General features: G+C 46.1%; 1 protein-coding gene across 2 annotated transcripts in view; it reads left to right on the forward strand.

Annotated features, from left to right (window-relative positions):
• The window catches only part of LOC102377416 (cytochrome c oxidase assembly protein COX16 homolog, mitochondrial), an 86,282-nt gene that overhangs the window by 47,366 nt on the left and 26,174 nt on the right, over positions 1–12,742 (forward strand). The window lies entirely within an intron of this gene.

Consider the following 12,742-nt stretch of genomic DNA (forward strand, 5'->3'; position numbering starts at 1 on the left):
GTAGGTTGTTTCCCAGTCAAATGTTCTAGCAATGTTAACCACATACCAACATGATGGACAGATTAGGAATATATAGAAAACAATCCTGCAATTGTCAGACACAAAATCCACAGGAAAAATAGGTAAAAGAATTTTTAAAGAGGTTTGTTTAGATCAACAGGGAGTGACTGCAGATAAAACTGTTATGGAAAGATTGGTATTTAAGGATTTACAATCTTTTAGCAGGAAATATCAATTAACTTTTCATAAATTATACCCACTTTGAGAAAAGAGGGAGAGAAAAGAGAGGAAGTTTTAAAACACTGCCTTAGATAATATTTCTCTTTTCTGACCTGATACCCTATGGGCTTGTAGTGTAAATACTGTACTTCAGGCTATTTAAGTAGTTTGTAAAAGGATAGGTACAGCATAATAAAAAGGCTTTACTTAAGAAATTCTCTTTTAGTCTTACTTTGTATTACTTTGTTCCGCTCCTATCTCACCCTCCTCACTGCTTTTATCATAGCCAAGTCAGCAAATTCTGCAGCAGCAGAGTTCCAGAGTAAACTCCTTGCTGTAGTTGAACAGCAGTCCACTTTTTGGATCAGAGTAAACCACATGTTTCAGCTTATATTTTCTCTATATTGAAATAATCTGAAAGAACTCCAGGTCTCTTACCAGAAGAGGCAGGCTGAGCAACTTGTGCTTGTCTCAAGATGTTTAACATCACAATCTTGAGAGAATGTGATGCGCATGGCCAGTTCTGTCTATCCCAGTGAGGTCATACGCTGTCTGCAAGGAAGACAAGTTAATTTGAAGGGGCAAAAATGCAGGGAAAAGAGCCCAGAAATACACAGCAAGTTGCTTCTTCTATATCACTGAAAATACCTTAAGAACAAGATATAGTAAAGCTCATGGAGTTTTGGCTTTGAAATATCGTTTTGGAGAGCTCAGTCCTCTTAAGTCTGATCTGGGAAATAGGAATGATATTTTAGGAAAAGTAACTAAATCACTAGTTTTAGGACAGAAACACCTTCTGACAAACTTCTGGAAACGTTTGTTGAAAAGAAAGGTTTGCAAACCGTAGTTTTGAAGCACAAATATTTGAACAGTGCTTGCCAATCTCTGGGTGCAAAATGGACCAGTTTACCAGGCTGAGGTCTGGTCTAGATTATGGCTTTTTTTGTTAAAGGAGCTGGTTACAGCATAGTAATCATCTGACATAGTTTCATTTTGTGGTACTGGTGGGACTTTAGCCTTATCCCCAAACTGTACTAATGTCTAGTCTATCCCTGAACCCTGACTTAAAATAGTACCTCTCAGATAAATTGCTACAGTGATTCCTAGAAGAGAGAGCACTGCTTCTGTGAAAGTGCGTTCTTAAAACCACAGTTCCAGACCTGTGTTTATTGTTGATGACTGGGATGCTACTCTGAAAATTAGAGGGGAAAAAAGTCTCCCTCCTTTCTAAATGATAAATAGGACTGTTGCTGCCAGTTTGCTTTGGATTCCTGCATCCAGTGTGAAGAGATTTTGGAAAGCTATTCAGATCATAGCTCTTGGAGAAAATTTAGTGGATTCACAAATTTCAGTCATCTGTCTGGGGCTATATGATTTATTAGGCCTGTGCGAAGCGGCTAGTATTCGCTTCAGATTTGGCCGAATCGGGGGACAGTGATTCGATTTGGTGATTCGAATCACTGTCCTGAATCGATTCAGCCAAATCTGATTCAGAGATTTAGCCGCCGCCATATCGGCTGAATCTCTGAATCGGCCTCATCCCCCACCTGACCCCAGCTCCCGGCTCTTTGGAAAAAAAAAACCCAGCATGCACCAGGCAGTGGGGCAATCCCCAGTGCCCCGCGCTGCATGGGGGGCTCTGCCACAAGCCCCCAGAAGCCCCGAGGCCACTGCAGCAGCTGGTGAGACTGGGGCTATTTTTTTTTTTTTTTTTAAGAGCCAGGAGCTGGGGCAGGTGGGGCAGCCATGTGGGGTGGGAGGGGGGGAGCCAGGAGGCACTCAGGGAGGCTGGGGGAGCAGGCAGGGAATGGGGCCTGGCAGGGGTTCTCCCATGGTCATCTCCCCCACCCCCTACTTACCAGCATGGTCCAGGTCCAGCTCCCTGCAGCTCCCAGCTCCCTGCAGCAGCCAGCGGGGACTGCCCAAATCTCTGAAGCTCTCTGAATCTTTTCCGAATCAATTTGGACCTTTTAATTGGTCTCCTGATTTGATTCGGATTCGGAGATTCGGCTGCCGAATTGGGCCAAATCTCCTGCGAATTGAATCAGCACCTGAAGCTTCACACAGCCGTATTATTTATTACTAGACCACAATGAGTCACGATGGTCACAGGCAAATAACATAAAATTGTCAGCAAGGGAGTGTTTTTATGGCAGCAGATTTAGGTTTGTACCTATGCCAAACAGTTTGGTGTCACAAACAAAAATTTCCCTTGACATGAAAGTATGTAAAGAAGCCAGTTGTCTTAGTGGCAGCATGTTGCTGGCATCCCTGGGCTGACAAGGGCTGCAAGCAAAGAAATGCTCCACATTGTACTTGAGTGACAACCTTTTACCACCACTAAAATCCTGGCTGGCAGTTGGAAGGGGATTTATCAGCTTGCTCCATTTGAAACAGCCGAGCAAAAACTTGAAGCTAGATTGTGGAGGCCAAATTTTTATGTGTATTTGGATACAAAAGATGCAGATAGCTGCTTACTGAGATTTTTCAAGCACACCCAGGTATTTAACTCTCAGTGATTTTTAAGCATTTAAGCATTTTTGAACTCCTCCTTACTTAGACACCTAAATGCCCTTGAAACATTTTCCCAGAATTGCTGCTGGGAGATTTGGGAAAATAAACCTGAAAAAAAATGAAATGATAGGGAAGGAAGTGGTATTCCAGATAAATACGTTGCTCTTAACTATTGCATTTTTCAGTATTTTTGTGCTTAAATAGTTGGAATGGGCCTGTACCATTCCTGGCAAATAATGTTCATAATTTGAACAGGTCTTATCTGTGAACAAGCATTTTAAAATAAATTTATCCCAAAAGAAATAAAGTACAACACCTTGAAAAAGGGGCATGTGCTGTTATAAGATCCAGACTATACACAGCCATTTTTGGAGCCTCTCAAATAATCATTTTAAAGTTCACCATTTTCTCAGTAAGGCCTTTAACATGCAATTAAGGCTACAGACAAAGAAAAGATACACAAGCAAAAATAATTATATCTTTAAATACTGTATTTAGGGCCAGAGCCTGCACTTTACAGGATCTTAAAGAAACTCTTTGAGGATTTGCCCAGCTTGAAAGAATCCTCCTTTAAAGTAGGCACAGTTGATTTTTTGCAGTCCCCTGTTGTTCAGTGTTAGAATCCTTGTCTGTCACACTGGAGACCTGGGTTCAGTTCCCGGAAGCTTATATAAATACAGCCATGAGGACACCAAATGTTTGGACTCAGTCTGACCTTTGGATTCTGTCTCAGTAACCTAAAGCAGGGATGGAAGGTCTGGGCAGCCTCCACTTCTCAAAAAAATCCAAAAAAACCTCCTGTCTAGGCATACGCATTGAAGGCCTAGATAACCTCTCATGCATGCATGATCCAGAAGGATCAACAGTTGCCAGAAACAAACTAACGTTGATTTTCCTCTCAACCATCCCTCTTAAGCAATAGTGCATGAGACATGTCTGTGGTGTTTCTGCATTCTGACAGTCCCTAAGTGGCAGAACAGCCCTTTAGAACCTGTTATCCCAGCTAGTGTAATCAGAGCAGTCTCCCAAAAAGTTTGCTGGACAATCCTGGGATGAAGAGAGCAAAAGTGGCATAAAATCACTTTGGTGCATATGGCTTTTCTCAGCCAGGTGCTGAAAGGATGGAGCCGAGGACCTAGCCCACTTATTCTTAACCAGGGTGCCACAGCACTCTGGAGTGCCTTGAGATCCTGCCAAATTTGCCATGGAACACCACATATCATTGGCACTGTTAAGTGTGCAAACATGGTTCACAAGATAAACTTAGAGATTTCAAATAGGAATCCGTAGCATTACCAGCTTTCTGAGCTGTGGTCTTACTGAGTTCGTTGCAATGGAAGAATTGCTCTATTATTTTTCCATAATCAGAAAATGAATAAAAACAAAGAGCTGACTTTTCCAAAGGGTGCCTTGTGTCTCATAAGGGTAAGAACCACTGACCTAGTCTTACTTTATCTCATTAATTCCATATCAAATTTGCCCAGTCTGGAAACGAGATATTTATATTTTTAATTTGTAGGCCAATGCTGCAAATTGCACCTGGGATCTGAGGAACAACTGGAGTCAGTTGACTTCCTATGTTGTTTCCAGGAATGAAGATTTGGTTTCATAGATCGGAAGGGACCACAACGGATCATCGTGTCCAACCCCCTGCCCCGGGCAGGAAAGAGGACCAAGGTCAGATGACCCCAGCCAGGTGACTATCTAGCCTCCTCTTGAAGACCTCCAAGCTAGGTGAAAGCACCACCTCTCTTGGAAGCCCATTCCAGATCCTGGCCACCCTTACTGCATCGGTGTTCAAAAGCTAACTGATGATTCTTGTACCATTGGGTGCAGCAACACAGAATCTAGTTCACTCTACTGTAGCTGTGGTGACAGCAGGGATAACGGAGTACAAATGTGCATGTCTGTGAAAAGAAATTACATCTGGCTTCTCACTTGGAGGAGATCTGTAGAGCTAGGGATTGTCATTTTAACATGGTCTCTCCCCTAGAATCATAGAAAAACAGGGCTGGGAGGACCCTCAAGTGGTCATCTAATCCCACCCATTGCTTAAGGCAGGATCATCCCTGTCTATACCATTTTACCCAGGTGAGATTGGATTAAAATTTCCAAAGATGGAGATTCTGCCACCTCTCAATGTAGTCTGATCCAGTGCTTATCACCCTAAGAGTGATAAAGTTATTTATAGTATCCAACCTAAATTTCCCTTGTTGCAACTTAAGACATTAATGTATTGACTTGTCCTTACCAACCATAGAGAATAATCTATCACAGTCCTCTTTTATAACCACTCTGTGGGTGTTTAAAAACTGTTATCAGATCCCTCCTCCATCTCTTCTTTTCCAGACTAAGTGATACTTGTTCTTCCAACCTTTCCTTGGAAGTCATGTTTCCTAGACTTCTAATCATTTCTGTTGCTCTTCACTGGACTCCTTCCAATTTTCCTCACTCTTTCTTGGAGTGTGGTGCCCAAAACTGAATTGGGGGAGGGCAGAATAGAGCAGAAGAATCACTTCCTTGACCTGCAAGCTGAGTTCTCTTAATACAACCCTATATACTATTTGTCTGTTTTTCAGCAAGAGCATGCTGCTGATTCATTTTCTTTTTATACTCCACTATAACTCCCATGTCCATCTCTGCAGTTCTGCAGCCTAGCCAGTTGTTCTTCAGTCTATATTTGTGCATATGGTTGTTCCATACCAAGAGAGTAGCAAATTGAGAAGAACTTCCTCCATAGTTGACTTCTCTACTGCCTGTAGCAAAACATTATGCCTAACACACTCCAAAAAGTTTGGACTGCCTATATGCTCTTGCATTACATTCTGAGCAGATGCCATGGTTATTAAAGCCCTACATCAGCAAGTCCTTTGATGCAGATACGTCAGTTTATTGCTTGAAAAAAATCTCATCCACTTCCTGGTCTTGGTTTGGTGGTCTATAGTCAAATGTTGATCTCCAGGTTGCATCTCTTGCTGCATGAGTCTTTACCCTGGACTAGAAGGATTAACAGAAACTCGATCTGAGCCCCTGTCCCCTTCACCTTTGTACCCAGAGCCATTTAGTCACTTTTGATCTACTCAGGGTCACCCCTGTCAGTATAGTTAATGTCCACATGGATTAGCAACATAAGGGTATTAGTCAGAGGGCTGGGTGAATCTTGGCAACCCTTCCAAAACATCTTGGAGTTGGGCTCCTGGCAGGTAGCAGACCTCCTGAGGCAACAGGTCCAGCCAGTATATGGATGCTTCTGTGCCCTGCAGAAGAAAGACACCAAAGACACCAACAACTATCACCACCTTGGTGGCAGCAGTTTCAGTCCTCTTAACTGTGGAGAGGCACGACTTGTCCTCTTTTACCAAAGGATTAGGTTCTTTTTCTAAAGCCCTACTTCTCTTACTTTCTAACACCACCTCTGGCTGGCCCTCTGGCACAGACTTGGAGGTTTCCTTGCATATCATAGTAACTAAGTTCTCATGTTCATGGGTGCTTTTCAGCCTAGTCACCTCCTTTTGCAACTTCCTTACCTGGTGCCTAAGAGAATCTATCAGAAGGCACCCCTCATACCTTCAGCACTGCTCCTCCTAGCTGCCTTTGGCAGGAATGTGCAGGCCATATTCCCCACAAAGCCAAACCAGAACCTGGGTAGGAGTTTTGTAGGTCAGTGGGCTCCTCCAAACTACAGAGGTACAGGAAGAGGAGGGAGCTGGTAGTGATGCCGTTGGTGTTTTGACATCCAGCTGTTTCACTGCTGCATCCTAGAAATACTGTCTTTTCTCCTTACCTGAGGTTGCTCAGCAAGCTCACAGTGAGGAAGCGCTAAAATGCAGCTGGGGCAAACTGCCTACAAATTCTCCCAGTGCTACTCACATCTTGTGTCAGTTGGATTTGGTCAGCTTAGCCTTTCTGCCCAGGCAAGCGGTCTCCTTGTTCACACCACTATCAACTGCATGGACGACTGGTGTCTCCTGAGTCTTGGGGGGCACCAGCAGCTGATCGCTGACCCAGGGGGGGAGCGTCCTGCAGCAGCTGATTGCTGACCCTGCCAGCAGCAAAACCAGAAGTGCCGCCAGTGCTTCTCTTAGCCCCCCCACAATCTCAGGGGAGGCACCAGCTGTCGGGGGTGAGGGGGAGGGATATGGTACTGGCAGTTCTGCAGCATAGCAGCAGGAACACCACTTCTCTTGATGCCGCCACTCCCCAGCTGGCGAGGGCCAGTTTCAGGGGGGCACATGTCCCCCTCTGCCTCCTCCCTACGCATTGCCATTTGATTCAACTACTAGGCTCAACAGCTGGGAACAGTTCATTGCTCGCTGCTCCAAAATGGTGATTAAACTGAACTCAGACCATAAGGTCAAAACCAAGCAGGCACATCACTCACTAGCACTCACAAATCTCTCTCGCAGAAAACAAAACCTTTTGCTCCTCTCCCAAGCCAGGAGTCTATTCAAACTCCCCTGTTAACTGGCCTTTTGCTTGGCTCCTGTTGCTGTTCTGTTCTTGTTTCTTGTACGTACTCTCACAACATTTAAGTATGGCTGTTATACCATTTATAATTGTACTGACTGCTGTACTAATTAATGCTATGTTAACCTTCACTAGAGTAAAAATATCACTCTTTTTTCCCCTTCCTTTCTGTAATGTTGCAAGGTGAGGTATTGATGCTTGGGGTTGTGGGATAGCAGTTTTGTAAAAGACTTCTTTTGCCTGCTGTATTTGTTCTGAGAGGAACCTAGTTTAACTTCTCTGACTGGATCTTATGCAGATACCCAAAGTCTTGCCAGCTTAGGGACGGAATCACCGAAGTCAAGTATACCTCAATTTTGTTGGGTTAGGTAAACATGTAGAAGACTAAAAAGGAAAAACGAGAATATTGACTTTATTGGCATTGTTGGGACATCTTACCGAGATTAAAGCATTCTAAAGCCTGGATTCCTCTATCTCCCATGCGTAGAGCTTCCAGGTGTCATGAGCTCTTCAGAAGCTGCGCACAGTTTGCGCTTAAACAACATCTAGCCAAACACCCCTGTAATTTACTGAATAAAATTGTTGTTTCTAATAAAGAAGCATTTTTGTGTACCTGTCAGTGTGAATTAACAAAATAATATCTGCTTGAGCAATTTCAGCTGGCTTCTTCAACAGCCCAGGCTCATTTTGGTCATCAGTGCTGTTATAGAGCTTAGCAACTTAGAAATATGCAGGGCTTCTGCGTCTTAGGCTTGGATGTGCCTCTCCCCTCCCTTCTCCTTACAGCAGTGGAGGGGAATTAATACACAGGGAAGTGGGCTGAGGACAGAAGGGCCTGGAGAGGAGAAGGAGGAGCAGTAGCAACAGCAGCTCCACTGCATGTTTCCCCTGCGCTCACACAAGCTTAACCATGTGAACACCGCACATTGGGTAGGCATTCTAGAAATTAGTAAACTAAATCTTGAAAAATGGGGGATATAGAAATGTTTTTCTCTTAACTGTTGAAACAAAAATAATCTTATATTTATTTCCACCTGTGGCAAAATAAAAATGCTGATTTACTTGCATAGTACTCCAGTGCCATGTTATCTGAGTGCTTTCCAATTAAAGGAAGGAGCAACAAAGCACGCATCTGGAGGAGGAGGTAGAAAAGTAGCCGTTTATTTCTCCTTTCAGTATTATGTACTGATATTGTAGAACGCTATTGTGAGAATGCTAGATCTCCTGTCTAATTTGTTGCTCTGCTTTCTGCTCCCTGCCCTATTCTCCTTGCCCAATCTGTTGCTGTTTTCTGCCCTGAGCTCCCTGCCTGATCTGTTGTTCTGTTGCTGCTTCCTGCCCTATCTGTCATTATGTTCCCTGCTCCCTCCCCAGTCTTCTACATGACACACATACAGGCTACTCGTGCCACTTGTGGCACGTGTGCTGCAGGTTGGCCATCTCATTCTAGTGTAACACAGCTGTCATTGGAGGACATGGCCATTATAGACATGGAGATGAAATGGGGGCCCTAAATTGAAGCGGTGGGTTTTAAAAAACACCGCTTCAATTTAGGGCTAATTAAACCCCTGTGTCATACACAAAACTTGCTGACTTCCCTGCCTCTCCGGTGGGGAGGAGAGGGCAAGCTGCTGGCAGGCGAAGTGGTCCCTGGGCTGTAGAGGGGGCTGGTGATTTCCTCTGCAGCAGTGGTGGGCCACCCGCAGGTGGACGCTGCCTGCAGGCACCTGGCTTGGGTGGTCCTGGGGGGCACCACAGCCACAGAGGGAAGCACTGGGCCCCCACGCAGCTCAGGCAGGCAGGCAGGCTCCAGGGAGGGTGGGGCGGGAATCAGGCTTGCTGCTTTTCTTGGGCAGAGCCTGCTTTCCTGGGCTGCTGTCAGGCTGCCTGCAGGGCTTGCTGCAGAGCCACGGAGCTGCACAGAGCCCAGTGCTTCGATCCGTGGAAGAAGAGTTTTAGTTTGCTGCACCTCAAGTCATTTAAGGCGTGTTATGCCACTGAATTTCCTACAGGGACTAGAATTAATGTGCAGTACACCACCAAGGCATGCAAACACTGACCACCATTAAAATGGTGCAAAAGCATTTAGCCCGCTTTAAAGTGTTGTGCATGCATGCCCCTCATTTCATCTACATGTGGCCTATGTCTCTGATGGCTAAGGCAAATACCACTGAAAACTTTGAGTGTCAGGACACAGACCTTGAATTTCACTCTGATAAGGAACCAGTTCAGAAAATGGTGCTGGGCAGATTGAGCTGCTGCATTTTGTACCACTTTACACTTTTTTTGTTTTGTTTTAGGCTTGGCCTAATACCCAGCTGTAATGAGCTGCAGTCTTAGTCTAGGGACAGACATTAAAAAAGCTGCAGCCTAAACTGATTGAATCTTTGTGGGTTAGGCTAACCTGCATAAATTGAACCAATTTGCAAGTGATCAGACATTCGTTTTTGATTCTGGAAATGCAGGCACATGCCTACAGTGGCTCAGGCCAGAAGCCGGGGAGCGCTACAGCAGCCCTTGGCTGCAGGGCCTGGTGAGTGTGGCCCCCACTGGCAGTAGCCTGGAGTGAACTGGCCAGGGAGGGGGTTTAATTCCCCCCACCCTGTCCCACCAGCACGGACCCAAGCCAGGGTCTGTCTGGCGCTCTCCCCTCACTGCTGCAGTGGCAGGGGTAGGGGCAGAGCTAGAGGCTGGCTGGCATGGCCCCCTTAGGCACATGGGGTAGGGAAGGGTTTATTTACCCCCTCCCTCCGGCATCTGGTGAAGGGGGCAGAGATGGGGCTTATTCTGCCACTTGCCCCATGCAGAGAGCAATCAGCGGAGGTGGCAGTCAGGGCTAACAGACCCCAGCTGCAGTCTCCCAGGGGCAGAGGAGAAAATAAGCCTCTCCTTGCCCCCTTCACCTCAGGGGGGCCATATCAGCCAGCACCTGGCTCTGCCCCTGCCCCTGCAGCAGTGAGGGGGAGGGACCATGACAAGCTGCTGTGCCCCGGCCAGGCAGAACCTGGCTGGGGTCTGTGCCACTGGGACAGGGAACAGAGGGGGATTTAAACCCCCATCTCCATTTGCTTCACGCTGCTGTTGGGGCTGGCAACACCCCTGCCGCTGGAGCAGCAAGCAGAGAAATGCCTGGCACACCCTGGCTGCGTTCTGTTCTCGTGGGACAGGGGAGGGAGGGAGGAATAAACCTGTTTCCTGACCCCTTCACCTTAGAGGGGCAGATGTCTGGCCATGCCCCCACCTCTGCTCTGTCTCGAGAGCAGAGGGACAGGGCTAACCCAGCCCTACTCTGCCCAGCCCAGCCCAGCCCAGCCCAGCCAAGGGCTGCAGAACATGCTGGGATGCTAAGGGACTCTGATTTAGCTTAAACCAGGAAGGGGTCTGGGACAGGCATTGCATAATTTGAGTCAAATCAGTTCAGTCTGACTCAAATCAATTCAGTCTGATACTACATTCAACCAGGCTTATTTCAAACTGATTTCAGCCATTTTGAAACTGGTTTATGTGCAGTGAACTTATGTTCTGTTACAGGTTTAAACCAGTTTCTGCTCACTTAAACCAGTTTACGTGTAACTTCTGTCCCTAGCCTTAAGGTCACAAATAGGCATGTTGCTGTGGTTAGCACTGTCTCAGAGAGGAAGGGAATAATTTTTGTGGTCATTTACAGGTGGTAACAGGTATTTTTCACAGCACTGGCTCTGAACACCTTTAGGAATTGAGATGTGCAGGGGACTGTGCCTTGCAGGTTGTACACTGACCTTATAATCAGGAGGTGCATTTAAGCAACGGGAATATTATTGAAAACAGAATTTCCTCAGAGCACTTTCCTCCTCTTGTGTCACTCCTGGGTTAAGTATTAGCCAGCTGCACTTCATCCAGGTATTGATCTGTGCTAAGTGTTAGTATTATAGGGAGAGGATACTGTTTACATCTGATGTGAAGATGTAGAACGAGGCATCGTCTGCATATTGATGACATTTTTTCAGTTCACGTTATCAGGTCAGTTCCTCCAATGTCTTTGTAAAACCTTGTAAATATCCTTCATATAGGACAGAGTTATGTTTCATATGGGATAGAGCCTTGTGGGACTCAGAAGGAGAATACTGCAGGTGCAGATGAATATCCCATTGCATCTCTCTAGATAAGGCACAAGAGAAAAACTTTGAACCATATCCTTGGACATGTGCAGTTTCATGTTACCTGTTAGGATGATCAGTCTGACAATCAATAAGGGTGACTTCTAAGTTTAAAAATGATAAAAAATGAAAAATAATTTAGCAATATTAAAGGATGTACTGTTAACAGCAATAAAGTCCCCAAATCCCTCTCCTCCGATCTGAATCACAGCCTTGTTCATAATGCAGATATAAACCAGAGAACACATCCCCATAATTTCTCTTTTTCCTGATGTTGCTGTATTATTAAAACACTATGTTCTTGGCTCTTCTGATTGCAAGGAGTACCTTAAAATGTGAACTGAATGTTTCTGACACAGTCATTTCTGCCTGAGTCTGAAGATAGCCTGATTATCAGAAGCACAACCTGGATGTAGGGTCTCAGGATTCAGGGGTAAATCCTGGTGCAAACCTAGAAGTCCACAGGCTGTTGGTCAAGCCAGGAGGTCCAAGGCAGGAGGGTCCAAGGTGGGAACTAGGTACAGGGGGCCAAAGCAGGAGAAAGCCAGGAGGGCCCAAGTAGCAAGGCCTACAAACACTGGTGCTAGGACAAGCCCCCAGGGGAAGTAGGGGAATGATTTTAAAGCTCTCCCATCAAGGGCTTGTGGTTTCTGTTGGTTCCCCCAGGTCACTTGGTGCTGCGGCCCAGACATCGTCCTATGAGAATGAAAGATTCAGGATTGAGTCCTTGGGGTCTTGACACTCTGGCAGTTTCCCTGAGAGGTGTGACCTGATCCTGTTAATCAATGAAGACAAGCGAAAAGGCCTGCACTGAAGGTGGAATAATCATGTGGACAAATACGGACTGACGAACAATTAGCTAGGCTGCAGTACTGCAGAAAAAGACCCTGGATTTATAGTGGACGATAATATGAATATGAGTCAGCAGCATGCTCTTGACACAAAGAAAAATGAATAGCATAGTGGATTGTATTAACAGGACTGTCGCTTATAAGTCAAACAGAGTGATTCTTCTGCTTTAGTGAGCCCTCACCTGGATAACTTTGTCCAGATTTGGCCACCATGCTTCAACAAAGATATAGACAAAGTAGCAAACTGTCCATTAAGAATGATGGGGGGGGGCGGCGGGGATGGAGCCCAGCCTCCGGCCCTGAGCCTCTGCTCCCCACACCCTCATCCAGCCCGGCCCCCCTCCTTCAGATCAGACCCTGTGTCGTCGTGTCCCCATTGTCCTTCCTCTGCCATGGTGGACCCAACCCCATCCCCCCCACTGCAGCTGGCCAAACCCTGTTCCCCCTGCCATGGCGGGCCCCACCACATTCCCCCCTGGCACAGCAGGCCCGACCCCATTTCCCCCCCCGCCTCATGCCACCGCTGCCTCCAAAGCGCAGGGGGGCGGGGGGAAG

Source organism: Alligator sinensis, unplaced genomic scaffold (assembly GCF_000455745.1).
Source record: "Alligator sinensis unplaced genomic scaffold, ASM45574v1 scaffold768_3, whole genome shotgun sequence".
In the NCBI taxonomy this organism is placed as follows: domain Eukaryota; kingdom Metazoa; phylum Chordata; order Crocodylia; family Alligatoridae; genus Alligator; species Alligator sinensis.